This window comes from Hirundo rustica, chromosome 6 (assembly GCF_015227805.2).
Source record: "Hirundo rustica isolate bHirRus1 chromosome 6, bHirRus1.pri.v3, whole genome shotgun sequence".
NCBI lineage: Eukaryota > Metazoa > Chordata > Aves > Passeriformes > Hirundinidae > Hirundo > Hirundo rustica.
Genome location: NC_053455.1, coordinates 55637564 through 55653628, shown reverse-complemented (window position 1 = coordinate 55653628; position 16065 = coordinate 55637564). Strand labels below are relative to the sequence as shown.

General features: G+C 39.2%; 1 long non-coding RNA gene across 8 annotated transcripts in view; it reads left to right on the top strand.

Moving 5' to 3' along the window:
• LOC120754203 (uncharacterized) overlaps window positions 1-16065 on the top strand; it is a 72768-nt gene that overhangs the window by 6891 nt on the left and 49812 nt on the right. The window lies entirely within an intron of this gene.

The window sequence follows — 16065 nt, the reverse complement described above, 5'->3', positions numbered from 1 at the left end:
ATCCTTTCTCTTTTTATGATATGTTGTTGTAATATCTTTTAGGAGATTGGAAATGTCTTAATACTGCATAAAATGCTACTTTTTATTTTTCTTTTACTACAGATTATTGAGGTATGCCGGATTTTTAGAGCATATTTTACATACTTGGTATAAAGCTGATTTGAGCTTGGGCCCTCTTATACTTGAGCTGATAAACATTTGCTAGACTCTAAGAAATATTAGTGAATATGAGAGACCATATCTGAAACTGTGTTGTCTTTTTAGACATTACTGGGGTTCTTTATTTTTTATACAGGAACAGTTTCCTGGTTATTGTGTCATGCCTTTGCATTTTACTGTTGATAGGACACATGTGTGTTATGCTAAGCTCCACACACTTAGTCCTTAAGTATGTTCATGGAAATGAATAGGTTTCTATTTAAAGCAGCAGTGTTTTAATTTATGTAAGAAGTTTTAAAATATCAGTAGTTTTCAGCAGTGATTTCTGATTAAAAGCTGTAAAATGTATTGCTAGTTCCTGTCTGCCCCTCCTCCCAAGATAATGTCAGTTATTTGGAGTGACTCTTATTCTTGAAATCAGCTATGGTTGCAGCACCTTCCAGAAAATAGAGATGAGGAGAGATATTAATGCAAGGAGACTAAAAAGCAGTGACAGTATCATAAAAAGAAACACGTCTTTGGAAGCACAGGAAAAGTTTTGAGGGGTATACAGCATACCACATGCTTCTTAATTAATCATTAAAATCAAGCCAAAATTAATTGCTCTGATATTCTCTCAATGTTCTTTAGTTAAGGCTATCATATTGTGTTCCTCTGGGCTGGAGGCAGGGCACTGCTGAATGTTTCATGACAGTAACACAAGTAGTTAAAGCCATTAAGGAGTAGTGCTGGGCAGAAGGCAGAGCACACAGGTGCAGGGGATCCTTTGTACACTCATTACTACAGCATGTTCTGAAACCTGATGGAGTGTGGTTAACATTTTGATTCCTCGCAGCTCAAGTAATTTGGCAAGTGACAAACAGAATTCTTAAATGCTTCCAACAAATTCATGCAGAGGATTTCTTTCTTAAAAGGTAAAAGGGATACTGCATCCATTTGGTGTCTTTACTGCTGTAAAAATAATGACCAGCAGAAGTTTTTTTGTGTTACCTTGGTAAAAGATCCTCTGGAAGTCAAACGCTATTAACTTTAACGAAGTAGCTTTGATGGCAGGGAAGAGACAGCTGATACTACACTTCCTTAACAATAAACCACAGTGACAGATAAAAACAAACATGTCCACGATAACATATAGCATTTCAGAGAATGGAGCCAGAAACTAACGTGGAATGAAGTGATCTTTGCTTTTTTTTGGAGCCTGTTACTGCTTTTGAAACTACTTGCTGAAAAGAGTTAAATTTAATTCTGCTTCTGTGACAAATTTGTATCATGCTATCGAAGTAAGTGAAAGCAAATAGATGTGCCTCATATTGTCTTGGGCTGCAATTTTTGAGATTTGTTTAACTGTGCTTAAAATTATACACCCTGGCTGATAACTTAATAGGAAGAAGCAGTCTATTCTTTCATGTGTTTACTCCTTCCTCTCTATTTCCTGTCCTCTTCCCCTGAACTTGCTCACTTTTTGCCCTCAAGTCTGAATGTAATAGAACTGCTGCTCATTTTTTTTTACCTGAGCTGTGGAACTTCTTTTGTTTTCCAGTTATGTTTTTATACTGAGGACAAACAGACACTATGAACTTGCTAATGTAAATAATGAGGAGGAGAAAATACTAGGTTTTGTTTCAGGTGGTCAGAACCTGTGTGTGTGCAGTGGTGTGTTCTAGGAGAAGTGGCATATTCCTTCATTGTCCTGCTGTCTGTAGCCCAGTGGTTAGAGCATTTTTATGGAAGGTGGAAGATATTTTGAATACTTTTTCACAGAGGAGTTTTTATTCTTGGGTTTCTTGTGTTTTGGACAACTGTTGGATGAAGTGCATTGTTTTCACTGGGCTTACTTCCAAGGAAAAGTGAACCACTCATCTATATCCAACAAGATAACTCAGGCATCTGAAGCCTAGGATAGGGTTTTGGGATTTGAGGAAGAGTCTCACGTAGGAAGAAGGTGAAGTTTTGGACCTGCAACAAAGCATTTTGATGATGATCACTGCCATGTTGAAGCCCTGTTGTAAATTGAACCGCGCTTTCTGACGTCTTGTTGACAGTAATGCTGTGACAGGAGTGTCTTTCCAGTCCATTTCCTGCTTTAAAAAATTTTAATAGCAAAAGCACAGTACTTATTCAGAGAAAAACAGTGTAAAAAAAAGGTTTAAATCCTATAGCCAAAGCTTTTTTTCAGATTGGTGATGTGTCCTAGAAACTACAGCATATGTACTGAACCCACACCCCATTCATGCTTGTATATTACAGTCTTTTTTAGAGCAGATTTCCACTGCACAGTTGCTGTCAGCCCCTATTTTCATTTGTGTGACTCTTGTGAGATGCTTTTCAGACTGCATCTTTCTCATCCAGACTTCACAGTGAGTTTCCTCAGGCTTTTCTTTTGCCATGAAGACAGGTGCTTTTAAACCAAGAAGACAAAGCAGTTCACTGCTTATATGAATTGTCAATAAATGCAAAAAGCAGGAGCTGCTTGGAGATTTAAATGTGGTACCTGGGGCCATGGTTTAGTGATGGACTTGGTAGTGCAGGGTTGCTGTTGGACTTGATGTTCTTTGAGGTCTTTTTCAGCCTAAATGATTCTGTGATTTGTTATTAACATTCTCATGTGCTCTAAGAGCATCGTTCTTTTTGGGCAGGTGAATGGATGCGCTTGGCTCCTCTGAAGGCAGGAAGGAGGACTGTAAATAATGCAACTGATATGGCAAAAGTTGCACTGGCCAACTTGGTAAAAGGGACCAGCCTTCCTGCTGGGAGTAGCATTGCTCCGTTTTTCGGAACAGGGCGACGCACAAAGTGCTGCCACCACACCACTGTGGGCTTCATCCGTGGATGAGTGGAAACTTCAGTGGCCTTACGTGTGGCATGCTGCTTTTTCCTTGGTCCAGGCTCTTCACAGAGTGGTGAGGATTTGGCTTAGAACTTGGTGGGTTTTACCTGTCCAGTTCTGCTGGGAGATGTTTGTAGAAGGTACTTGAGCTGTGAGTGGAAACTGCAGTAGAAGAATTAAGTCAGCTCTGAGCAGTGTTTCTTATCAGCCTGACTTTGTCCAGCTTCCTGAGGTTTATACAGAGTTTTTGAGTACATGTATTTCTTACCAGGCCTACAGAGAAAGAATTTTTCTTTCTTTTTTAACTTAACAAAGGCTTGTTCTCTTATTGACTATCAGACGTGTTTTATGATTAAATTTTAAAATTGCTTTGGATTATCTGAGAGCACAAACATTATATTTAAGTGGAACACCTGATTAACAGTTGTAGAATACAGAAACTAGCAAGTCTTTCAACCTCTGACTTTTTAAAATAATCATTGTGTCAAAAATAGACTGATAAGCTGTGTCTCAAGGGATCAAGCAGGGAAGAATCCTATACTCTCATTTTGTTTCCCCACCCTTATCAGACTGATCCTTTTCCTGAGTCATTCTGCATTTCCTTTTCCAGGATGCTTTATATTCAGAATCTTCAGATGTTAGTTGAATCAGTGTCAGATTTCCTGAAACAGATACTTTAACATGTACATGCTACACATTGCTTTTGAGGTCTTGATTTGCTTTTATCGTAGGGAAATCTTATGTTATTTCACTTTCAGTTCACATACAGTACCTGAAATTATTTGTATGTAAGATTTCCTGTCTTTGCCTTATTTTTTCATGTGAGCTTTCCGCAGGGGGCCGCTTTGCATGCAGGAAGAACTGATTTTAATTTGGCATGTACTGGATATGAATACAGCCTGAGATTGCACATGAGCTGTGCCCTCTTGTGTTCATTCGGAAAAGCAACCAAAGTATAAGAAAATAAAGCAAGCCTCCTGAAATTAAGTTGGTTGAAGTTGATTCATCACACATCCTCTGCCTCAGATCCCTGTAAAAGTCTCAAACTGCGGAAACACTGCGTTCAACTATCCCAGAATTTTGATGAGTTCGCCCCTTCCCAGTCCTGGGCAGTACAAGTTAGATCACTTTAATTTAATTTTAAATGAATAGAAACAAAGTGTAACATCAGAAAAGACCAGAGTGCAGTTATAAATAAACAGAGAAAATGTCTTTAATTTCATAGTTGGATCATTTTCCTGCCTCAAAAAAGTAACATGCATTAATAGAACTTTTCCAAACTAAGCCTTCCTAATTGTATTCTGTCAGTCTCTTAGAAAGTGATTGGATATGCTTTGTGCTTGCTTAATGAAACTATTTGATCCTGTGCAAGCATTCTGTTAAATTAATTATTTTAGGCTAACAAACATGGACACAAAACCAAAACACAGTGAATTGTGGGTTCAGCTTGTTTTTGGTGGGGCTGTGGGTGTTTCTAGCTTGTCTCCATTAAGTTAAAATCCACAATGTAATATATATAAATAGATTTTTTTTTTCCTGTTTCTCAAATTTCTGGTTTAGTTTATTCATGGTGAAATACACTTATATATGGGTTTTCCAATGCATATTTAAATACTAGCATTATATTAATATCTCTGCTGTGCCCCTTCTTTCATGGTTTTTAGGTTTATTTCCTGTAGAGATCTATGATAGATGTAAACTGTGTCTTAGCTTGACCTCTTCTTTCATGTGGAGAATATATTTTGGTTTGCAGGGATCATTTTGTCATTTTGGGTTTGCATTTCATCCTTCGATGAATCGTTCATGTCTTCATTTTTGAAGCAGTATTACGTTCAGTGAAGTTTTGAACTTGTGATTTTTTTTGGTGAGAATTATGATTACAGCAGACTTTTTTTGTGTGGGCATTGTTAATTATCTACATTATCTTTATATGTAACACCTCAGTAAGGACTTGTTATTGCAGGTCAGTTGTTACCTCCTGGTTCATGCTGCTGTGGCAGGGAATCAGTCTGGAATAGAAACGGGGGTTTGCTTCAACTGGAGTGGCTCAAACACAATTTTAGTTGTCGTTAAAAGTCAGAAACAGCCAATATTGCAAAGTTTTTGTGAGCTTTGTGCAGAGTCTAATCTGAGTTTCTTGTCACCCTGACTAATTTCAGTGGTTTTCTTTTGCAGGAAATTGCATTGTGTGCTCGCCTTGTAGGGGCTTGGACTCAGATAGAGAACGTGCGTATGGAATGAGATCATTCGCTGGCTTGGAATGAATGTTGTTTCATAGCTTATGTGGACACTCTGGTAAAAACTGAGATACAGCTTGTATAACTTTTGAAGTCTGAGTGAGTTGTTGAATACTAAGGAAAATAAGATTTTAGTTTAAGGAAGAGTGAGACTTTTGAACTAAGCAACTAGAAATTTTGGATGTTTTTATAAAAAGAAAAATATTTATATATACTTGAGAGGGTCAACATTTAGCTTGAGATTGTGTATATTTGAGCAGTGTTTATAAAAACACTTTCCCATTTGGAGAACAGCTGATGTGTTAATGTGTAAAAATCCTTATGTAAGAAGAAGAATAGAAACCCAGAAGGCATCAAACTGATAATTCACCTTACTATTTACACCCAACACAAGAGAAACAGCTGCAGCAAGAAGAGGGGGTTGCCCTTTTTCCCTCATCTCGGTGGGTGTAAATCATGTAGTCAGGTCAAGTTTCCTTCACATTTTTTTCCTTTAATTGTGGGACACTTTTGCTGTATCTTAATAAAGTGAGAGCCCATCTCTGAGAAATTCACTGTGTTCAGTGGAATACTGTGCAGATCAAATCCTTGGAGATGATACTTGTAGATCACACATGCTGTAACAAAAATCACCAAAAACTCCAACAAACTTGAGGTTACTGGTGAAAACACCCACTGTGATTTAATGTTAAGGAAATGCTGAGGTAAATAATTTGTGATCTTTGCTTTTGTAACTGAAAGAAAAAGTTAAAGGTGTTTGTTTCCTCCCAAAGCCTGGAAACATGAATGTTTTGGAAACACGAGTTCCATGTAAGTTCTGTGTAAGATTAAGCTCTGTGTATGGAGTGAAATTGAGCAATGTGCCAGGGACCAGTCTGGGCTGTCTGTTTATAGCACCAGTTCCTATTACTGGTTTGTGGCATATTGCCTTGAAAACAGGGTTAATGACAGGCCTCAGGATACAATTGCAATTATCTATGTGTGACCTGTCCATAAACTGTGTCTCACCTGAGAGTTCAGAACACCCCTTTAGCTCACCCAACTTCTGCCATTTTCAGAGACAAGATTTTCAGGAGAGGAAGAGTGGTTCCCAAAAACATGTTTACTTCCACTCTTTCCAAAGCTCAGTATTTCTTTTGTGGAGGCATAGGATTGCTAATAACAAAAGATTTTTCCTTTGGGCAGATTGGTTTGAGATTGTCTTACTGCCTAGATCCACTGTGGGTACATCCCAGGATAACAACGCCTGCCTGTCTTTGGCTTCAGTTTTGATTCTCTTGCTTGAGCTGTTCAAGTCCTGCACCTGAACAACAGATGTCTGTGGTACCTGCCAGAATGTCTGCTTCAGTCTGCAATTGTTAAAGTTTCTTTAAGTAAAGGCAGTGAGTTGCTGTCAACAGGAATCCAGAGAAAGATGGGAGAGGAGTGCCCCATGATATCAGTATGGATTGGGGCATTTAGAAAAGAAGCTGCAATTTCCTGTGTAAGTCTGCTTTTTGCCTCTTCAGCTGTTTCAAGCCACATTAGCTTTGGATAAATGTATCTTTTCTTCAGGTATCCAACATTGTCTCTTTAAGTTACCTACATATAGCTAAAATGATCTTATAACCTTTTTCTGTAAACTTTGATCCTGAATTATTGCACTTGGAATTGCTCTGTAGTTGGGTGAGTAACTAAAACTGCTTTGGATGCTCAAAAGACAGAAATGTTGATTCTGAGAATCAGCGTTCAGCTCCTGTGATTCTGGTGGATTAGTCTGTAAAATGAAAATCACTGGCGCTGTGGTCAGACAATGTCGAGGCCGTACTCTGAATTGAAATGTAGCAGCGTTGCAAGACCTTGAGAAAGGATACATTGGGAATGGGAGCTGAGGGATGCTGTTGTATAGTGGGGGTTTTCATGGGCAGAGGAGTTTTGGTCAAGTTTAGGGATTGAAATGAATCCTTTGCCACCTGAAAAAGAAGTTTTGATTGCCTGTGGGTTGCAGTTAGACAGTGAATTTGAGTAGAACTCTTTCTAAAGCAGAGGGAAAAGAAATACTGGCTTACTTATGGAATATTACCAAAGACATGGGAAAGCACTTTGGTAGTTTGGGGCTGAACTTAGTGACCCTGCAGTCTATATATCCTTTAACAATGTGTATGCTTTGCGCATATAGATCATTGTAGAACTGATGCTCAACATTGTTACATGGTTTCAATAGAAGCCCCAAGGGTCCTTTTACTCTTTATGCTCTGAGACAACTTGCTCACTGCTCTAGAGTGAACGGTTGGTTTGTTGGCTTTGTTTTGTAGGGAGAAAATAATATGCTGCAAGGTTTTGTCTTTTAATTTTGAGGATTTTCTAGTATTGTGGAATATTCTCAGAACCCCTGCCCAGGGTTCTTGGTTCATCAGAGCATGAATATAGAATGTAGGAGCAGCTACTCTAGTGGCACATTCTCCCTCTGTAATTTCAAAGTCAGCATTGATTATGATTGGCTTTCTTTGTCAGTGACACAGATGTGATCCCTCAGAGTAAACAAACAAGCAAAAGCACTAAAAGGGATTAGATGAGATCTCTTTTCTGCTCTCTGAAAAGGTGTAAATGCTTGTGGGTTCTCAGGAACAAAACTGTAAACCCCAGCACATGCGCTGCTTTAGTCTGGTTGTAGTCCAGACTGCATACACCTTCTGATGTTTTAAACTCTGCAGATGCTAGAATTGCGTATTTCTGTGTGGTACAAGATGCCCTCTCCGCACTAGTCTGGGGCATTTTGGAGTGACTGGATCCCAGAGGAAGGATCAATCTGGTGTGCTCTGGGAGCTCCTGATGAGTGGTTGGATGGTCAGGCTCTCCACAAAATACAGGCATCAGCACCACTGTTTTTTGAAACATAAATGAAGGAGATGGCCAGCAATTTCCTGTATCAGGCACAGCAGCTGGAGCCAGTGCCCTAAAAGTGGGACATCACTTCAGCTTCTTCTGCAGTTTGGCAGTAGTGTGAGGTTCTAGATCTGGCTGTTGAGTTCAGGTCTTTACATGGCTACTGCTTTAGTACCCAACATTTAGAATATCTTTTAGGGGACATAATTGTAATTCTGCTCCTAGTGTGCTACTGGTTTATCCTCTTTTCATATGTAGGTCTGCAAGAAATCAAAACATGTACATTGGTTGTTAGCAGCAGCTTTCTTTTTGCCTGCATACCCGGATTTGATTTATCACCTTGATGTTGTCAGCATCTGACTCTAATTAACTGGATAAATGAAGCTGAGATCTTGACTGAATTAGCAGTTGAAGAATGCATCTTACCAGAAGCAGATGGAGAGAAAAAACAGTGTATTTAGTTTATGGCCATTCCCCTGGTTTATGGCCATTTCCTATTTTTAGGGGAAAAGTTCTGCCAAATCAATTCTTGTCAAATGCTAATTAAATTATAGTGATGATTAATCCTGATGTAAATACATTATTTCAGTGTTTAGGAGAGTTATAAATAATTTAAAGACTTAAGAGACACTGTGAATACATACTTAATCTGGAGTGCATTTGGGAGAGAGAAAATGCCAATTAGATAATTCAGTGACAGTTTATGCAGTTTAATTTATCCTTTGTAAATAATGTTTGTTATTATTAGCCTCTGTTGTAGATAGAACTCAGCTAAATCTTTTTGTTGGTAAAAGAATTCCTTATAGTGACATTTACACTGTCCTCTTGAGCATCTTTCTTTTCTTTTCTTGCTAGAAATCTTCCAGTTTAAAAAAAAAAAAACCAAACCAAAAAACTCCAACAAATGCAAATGTTGTCATTTCTAGGCTGTGGAAAAAGAAAGTGAAGGCATTCCCTGGGGTCACTGAACACACTGAGCACAAAATCCATGTCTGTTAGCTAGCTCCATATGGTGCCTTAAATGCTGTGGAAGGAATATCTTTTCATGGCACTTTCTATGGCATATGCTAACAAAGTGGGCAAGCAGTGTCAGTGGTTGCGTTACCTGTGTCAAGTCTGGAACTTTGATGAGATCCTGAACAATGTGTGTGTGGGGGGTGGAATGTGAAAAAGTACCATGTGAATATATTACACTGTTAATTAAAACAGAAGAGAAATCCCAAGCGTTGCTTTCAGACTGTTTTATCTGCTTCAAGGAGAGGTCAGCCCCTCACTCAGCACTGGGGAAAAGATATCCTTAAAGAGGTAACACGTCTTGGTGAGGAGCTGTTAACACTGCTTCTATGCCGCAGAACTTGTTTTTTTCCCAGCCAGACGCTCTGGTCACCAGTCAGTGCTCCTCAGGAATGTGTTTGGAGGCAACCTTCAGGGAAAGCTCCATTCGGGTTCCAGATTGATGAGGTAAAGCACCAGACCTTAGCATTTCCTTAGTCCATCACAATGGCGCCTGCAACACCTCAGTTCACCACTGTGCTGGCAGATGTATAAAACAAAGTTCGAGGTTAATTTATTGGTAGTGGAGAAAGGAGATCTCTGCTCCTTCATCTGCAGTATTCTATGAATTATATGCTTATGCAAGGTGAAATGCTGAATTTTTCTATGCACCGTAATTTATGATGCATTTGCTACTAACAGACAAGGAAGAGTTGCCAATTCTCAGTCGTACACCTTATATATACAAGTTGAGAATAAATATTTTTTGGCTTTTGTGGCAAGGTCCAAATTTATCTGGAAATTAAGTGTAAGATAATGTTATGCTGCACCCATATCTGTAGCCTTTGGGGAGAAAAAAAAAAAGGTTCATCTTTCTTGTCACGATAAATAAATGGTTTGCTATTAGAAGTAGAGTTGTTTATAATAAACAAACAAAAAAATCCTGGCAGCAAAAGTAAAAAATCCTGCCTCTGCCATCCTATGGAGACAAATAGTGAGTGTGTGGAAGTGGCAGCCAGTGCAGGGAACACACCAGTATCCCCTCACACATTTACATCAATTACACAGGGCACAGCACTGTGTCACTGAGAGAGCGTTCTGTGGTTGCCACCAGTGTTTTCCTAGGTGAAAGGGTAATTATTTGGCTGTTAGTTCTTAATTTATTAATATCAGCACCAAATGTTAGGGTAAAGGATCATTCCAAACAGAGGATTATTCCAGTGACAGATCAGCTATGTAGAAGATATAGTGATTTTTGCCACTGATAAGAAAAGCTATTAGTGTAAAGACAAAGGTCAGTTTGGAATCTCGATGCTGTCGAGTGACATTTAAGGAAAAATGTAAAGTGTAATGAAGCTCTGTGCTGGTATAACCTGGTACAAGTGTAACTTTAGGTTGCCATTGCAGCTAATCATTTTGGTAATTTGAGTTTTATAAAAGAAACAGTCAAGAGCCTCCTTCAATTTACGTATAAATCAAAGAATTTCAGACTGAGAATTTGGATTGGACCTCGAAAGTCCTCAGACAGAAGGAGATTTTACTAAGGAAGATATATTCAATCCTTTATCATGTCTATACTCTTTTTTTCTTCAGAAAGAGACTGATCAACATTTTTGTGGACAATGTTGACTTTTGAATGTGAAATAGCAGGCATTTTGCCTTAAAAACCAGCAATACAAATACCAGTATTTTTGTGACTGGAATTCCTTGAACCTGTAATAATTTCCCTAACTTGCTGTGGGTGTTGTACATTCTGCACATAGGGCTCATGTGTTTCCATCAGATTTTCAAAAGTATGAACTGATTAGGGGAATTTTGGGGAGGGGGTTTCAGCGGGGGTAGAGTTAATTTTCTTTGCAGTGGCTGGTGTGGGGTTGTGTTTGGATTTGTGCTGAGCACAGGGCTGATAACACAGAGATGTTTTTGTTATTGCTGAGTGGGGCTTGCACAGAGCCAAGGCCTTCTCTGCTTTTTGTGAACTGCACTGGTGAGGGGGCTGGGGGTGCCTGGGAGGGTGGGAGGGGACACAGCCAGGACAGGTGACCCAAAACGACCAAAGGGAGATTCCAGACCATGTGATGTCATGGTCAGTATAGAAACTGGGGGAAGAAGGGGGAATGAGATGTTTGGACCGGTGTCATTTGTCTTCCCAAGCCACTGTTACCTGTGATGGGACCCTGCTCTTCTGGAGAAGGCTGAACTCCTGCCTGCCTGTGGGAAGCAGTGAATTAATTCCCTGTTTTGCTTTGCTTGTCTGTGGAGTTTTTGCTTTCCCTACTAAGCTGTCTTTATCTCAGACCCTGAGTTCTCTAGCTTTTATTCATCCCATTCCCTTCCTGAGCCCACTGGTGGAGAAGTGAACCTGGGGCTGCCTGGGGCTTGGCTGCCGGCTGGGGTTAAACCATGAGGGATGGAAAGGCCTAAAATCCGTATTTTTCTTTGATATAGTATCTCTGAAAAATCAGATGGGCCACTTCATTCAGGTAACGTACCTCAAAAAGTTGCTGGGAAACCAAATGCTTTTAATAGTGTGCTAAACTTAAACAGGATTGTATTATGGATTTGTCTGGAAAGACAGCAGGTTTATTGTGTTCTTCTTGACTTTTAAAAACCAAGATTACTCCTGACTTACACTTCCCATTAGCCTGCTCACCAAGAGGGTTCTGATGATGCAGCTTTATTTGATGAAGAAAATCGGTGTTATATGAGCTGACTTGGACTTTACAGATAAAGAAAACGCGACAAACTTGGTTCACATTTAGCCAAATGTCTGGAGCATTATTTGTAGGTTACTTTTACGGTGGACAGCTGTATGCAATAATGCATTCACACCTTGCATGCACAGAGCACACAGCTCCTAAAACCCTCTGGTATACGGACAAACAGCAAGGGTTTGGGTTTTCTTATATGAAACGTTTCTGAACTGCAGCTTCTATAAAATTCACTGAATGGAACACAGACAGAATTGCTCATCCATTTCAGTTCCTGAGCTCAGTTTACCTTTTCATCAGATTAAATCAGGGATAACTTGATTAAGACTGAACATCCAAAGTGGAATAAACAAAGTTTTCCAAAAATCTAGGATCGAAGGGACAGTCTCATATGTGAAGTAAAGTTATTTACTAGGTTATTCACTTGAAGAATATTTCAATTTGCTGTTGTTACTTGTTTCTGTCTTCTGAGATCTGACCGTAAGCTAAAATCACAACCCTTGCCGGTAGCTGGCATAAAGGAATTTATTTACCATGTTGCATTAACCTGACAAAAACAAACTTCTATTCAGTTTTTCTTGTTTGCCTTATTGCGTGGGGTGAGCTCAGGAATCTTGCCTTCACATACTATGGGGTTTTTTTTGTTTAGTGACAGATTTATTATAATAAACTTGAGAGCCTGTATGGGAGATAGTGGGAGAGGAAGTGAAAGATATATGAAAAAACATTATTTGATTTTAAAACCGTGGAATTACTTCCTTGTCTAATGAAGAATGTAATGAAAAACATTAAGGAGCTGTTGCCTATCCCTGTGTCCTCAAGGCCTGTGGAAGAGAATCGAAGGAGCTTTGCCCTCTTGTAAACAGTTAGAGAGGATTGCCAGGGCAGGGGGGTTGTTGAGCACAGACCCCACGGAATAATGGGGCTGGGACAGGTCAGAGGACAGGGATTAGCTGTCTGGGAGGAAGGCAGCACACAGCCAGGAATCCTGGAGTCATCTATGAAGTCTAAACACGGTTCAGTATGTGCAACTGGAGCACTCCTAAAGTCACTTCTCTTTCATGAGTTCAGTGGCTTTGTTTACAATAGCTCTGCAAAACAGGCCTCCTTAGGAAACTGGGGCTGGATTTTAAGCATGGTTTTTAGATGTCCTACATTTATTGATTATAAAGAGGTTTTTTCTAAAATATCCAAATTTTTTGTTCTAGGGTAGGAATAAAAGCTTTTTTTCTGCTGACGTTCCATTCTACAGAAGTTGAGTTGACTGAAAAAAAGGTGATTAAGTTTGCGAGGTACTGTTTTTCTTGTTGCAGACTAATTTTTATTTTCTTTTTCTCTCCATTTCTTCATTTGTACAAAATTTTTACGATGTTATGTTGTTTGGGGATTTTAAAAAATTACATTCTTTTAATACCAAAATGTCTAGTAAGTGCTGAGCACGTCTCAGTCCTCGAGGCTTGGTCATGCTTCACCTTTTGTTAACTGCCAATGAAAAAACCACAGGGGGCTGGCAAGATTATTGACAATTCCTTTTGCGCTGTGAGCAACTGAGCATTGATAAACTGGGCATTGCCCTTCAATCTGTCCGATTGGAAAAATCACCCGCGAATTTACATGAAACTACAAACCAGCTGCTGTTAAATTGGAGCCCAGCTCACAACCTCACTTACCTGAAATGCTTCTGACGTTCCTAAAACAGCTGGATAAGCATCATGTAGGTGATAGCTTGAGACGATAAATGAAATAAGATATAATGTATATGATGAGACAACTGCATAGCTTTCTGTTGCAGTTATTCTAAATTATTTTATGGGGAAAAAAGAGTATTTGACTTGTGTTTTGCTTCACTAAATGCAGTTAAAGAGGAAATAATGGCGGTCTGATACCATGTGGGCAGGAAGTCAAACAGGTCACCTTGATTGCTGGTAGGATAAACAATTCAAAACAGAAGCACAGCTGAGGAAGGGGTAAGCTGGCAATTCTGCATTTAGGCACTTTAAGTGCTGGAAGGAATAGTAATTTATTTATTTATTATGCAAGGCTTATGCACTTTAATGCAGTTCAGGAATTCCACAGAAGTGGTGCTGCCTTCCAAACGGCTTGGCCTTCAGGAATGCTTCACTTTGGCACAGCTGAAAGTGTCTCCAAGAGCACTGGTGGTGTGCTTGACTAGTGAGGCTCCCTGTGAGAAGGTATTTTTTCATCCACTGTCATAAGTCATCTGCATGAACTGCTAATGGTCAGAAACTACTTTTATTAGGCTGAAAACAAATGCCAGGGCAGTCACAAAGGCTTGTTTTAAAATCTTGCACTCCACAAAGGACTCTTGTTTTGAATGCAACAACTGCAGTTTCTTCGAAGGCTTTTTGTTTGATCATAGTGCTAATTTGTGATCATTACACTCTATTCCCATGAAACAAAATGAAGAGAAGATGTTCCTACGGAACAGGGTATAATGTTTGAAAAAATATTCCTTTCAGGTAAGCAGAAATGATTCAGATTGATTCAAATGAGTGAAAAGAATAACAGGAATGTGTACAAAAACACTACTGATGCAGAGCCATTATTCTGTTCACTCAGCCTGATGCATTTGCTCTTTGCAAATTGAGTGCATCAATGAGCATAAATAAACCATGTTTTAACTGCGATTTCAATTATCAGCCTAGAAAAATGTAACAAAGGTGCTGCATTGCTAATGCTGGTAGCAAAAATTTTATGTTTAAAGAGTGAGAAATCCAGTTCTTGACTAGGGTGCTGTCATAGATGTTTGGATTTTCAAACACCAGTGGAACCCTTCTGTTCAAGTGGCTTGACCTGTGTTACTTGGAACAGGCGTTTTTGATTAATAAATCATTATGGAGCTTGTAATTCCTGCTTGAGCTACAGCAGCTCTATTTGGGAAAAAAAAAGTCTTTTTCTGTAAGAAATATTTCTGGTTCTGAAGAATCTTGAGTACATGGTGCCAATAATTAATCACAGCTGCTGTTATTCTTCTCTTTTAGTCAGAATTTTCCTAGCTTTGGCTTTTGGAGGTTACATCTTGATTAGGCCTTTTTTGTTTCTGGATTAAAGATCCATAGCTTATTAGAAGTTTCTTCCTTGTGCAAATATCTGCTGATCCCTGATGAATTCTCTTCCTCACGGCCAGATGAAAGAGCACATTGATTAGAGCCTTTCCAGGCTTCTGGGCAGTAGTCATCTCTCCCACAGTGGATAACTTATTGGGAGCTTCTTCTGGGCTTTTATTAGTTAAATATCTGTTAAAGCAGCACTGTATGAGGTGCAGTTTCAGTTCTTTGTATTGATTCACCCTCATCACTGCATCTCCTCAGGATGTTTGCTGTTTGTATGAAGCAAATTTTGCTCTAGGAACTTATTTTCTGGTTTTTACTAATCATTACCTCCAAATAATGCAATTATTTGTGGGGTTTTTAGGCTGTGGATGAGGTTGCCATCTTGAAAGTGATCTTCATCTTGAGGCATTGACTTGTATTTGATAATATTAACATTCAAGTGGATTAGCTGGCTTGTGTAACTGGTATGGCCCAAGTCAATGACTTCTGTTACAGTGATATCACATATGTTGCTACCAGTGATGATATATTGACCCATTTTCTTCCAGTCATTGATAAAAAATAGCAGCATTGGCCCAAAGTCTGAGACTACTAAAAATATCCCTCATAAATAATTCTACATTAGCGTATTTTTTTGTTATCTCTCTGCACTGGATTTTGGCCTTTGTGGTGAACCGCATTAATTTGTGTATACAAATGTCACTATGGAAATGCCATGCTTTAAAGAAAATATCATGCAGTCACATTAGTTGCAGATCATGGTTAGCGTCAGCCCTGTTACCTTATCAGCTGGGTTTGCAGTATGTATTTTAAAAAGTTTGTCAAGATCTGCTTTCCACGTAACTGTGTTGGTTATTTTTAATTATCCTGCCGTGATTTAGTCCTCTGTGCATGGACTACCTTGTCATGATTTAGCTTGGCATTGATGTTATTCTTACTAACCTGTGATTGCCTTGGAGTAGCTGCCTGAAACAGAGTCTAGAGAAAATTAAGAGAATAAAAGCAGGTACTTATTGACGGCCTTCAACAGGTTCACCCTGGGCAGTGAAAACCCTCTGAGGGGCTGCACCCAATTATGGATGAAGGTCATGAGTTTTTCATACAGTTACAAGTTTAGTCCAATAACGTATCAGGGTTTAATCCTCCAATTACAGCTACAGGTAATGAAGTAATTTAGTCCAAGTTTGCCCCTCCGCACC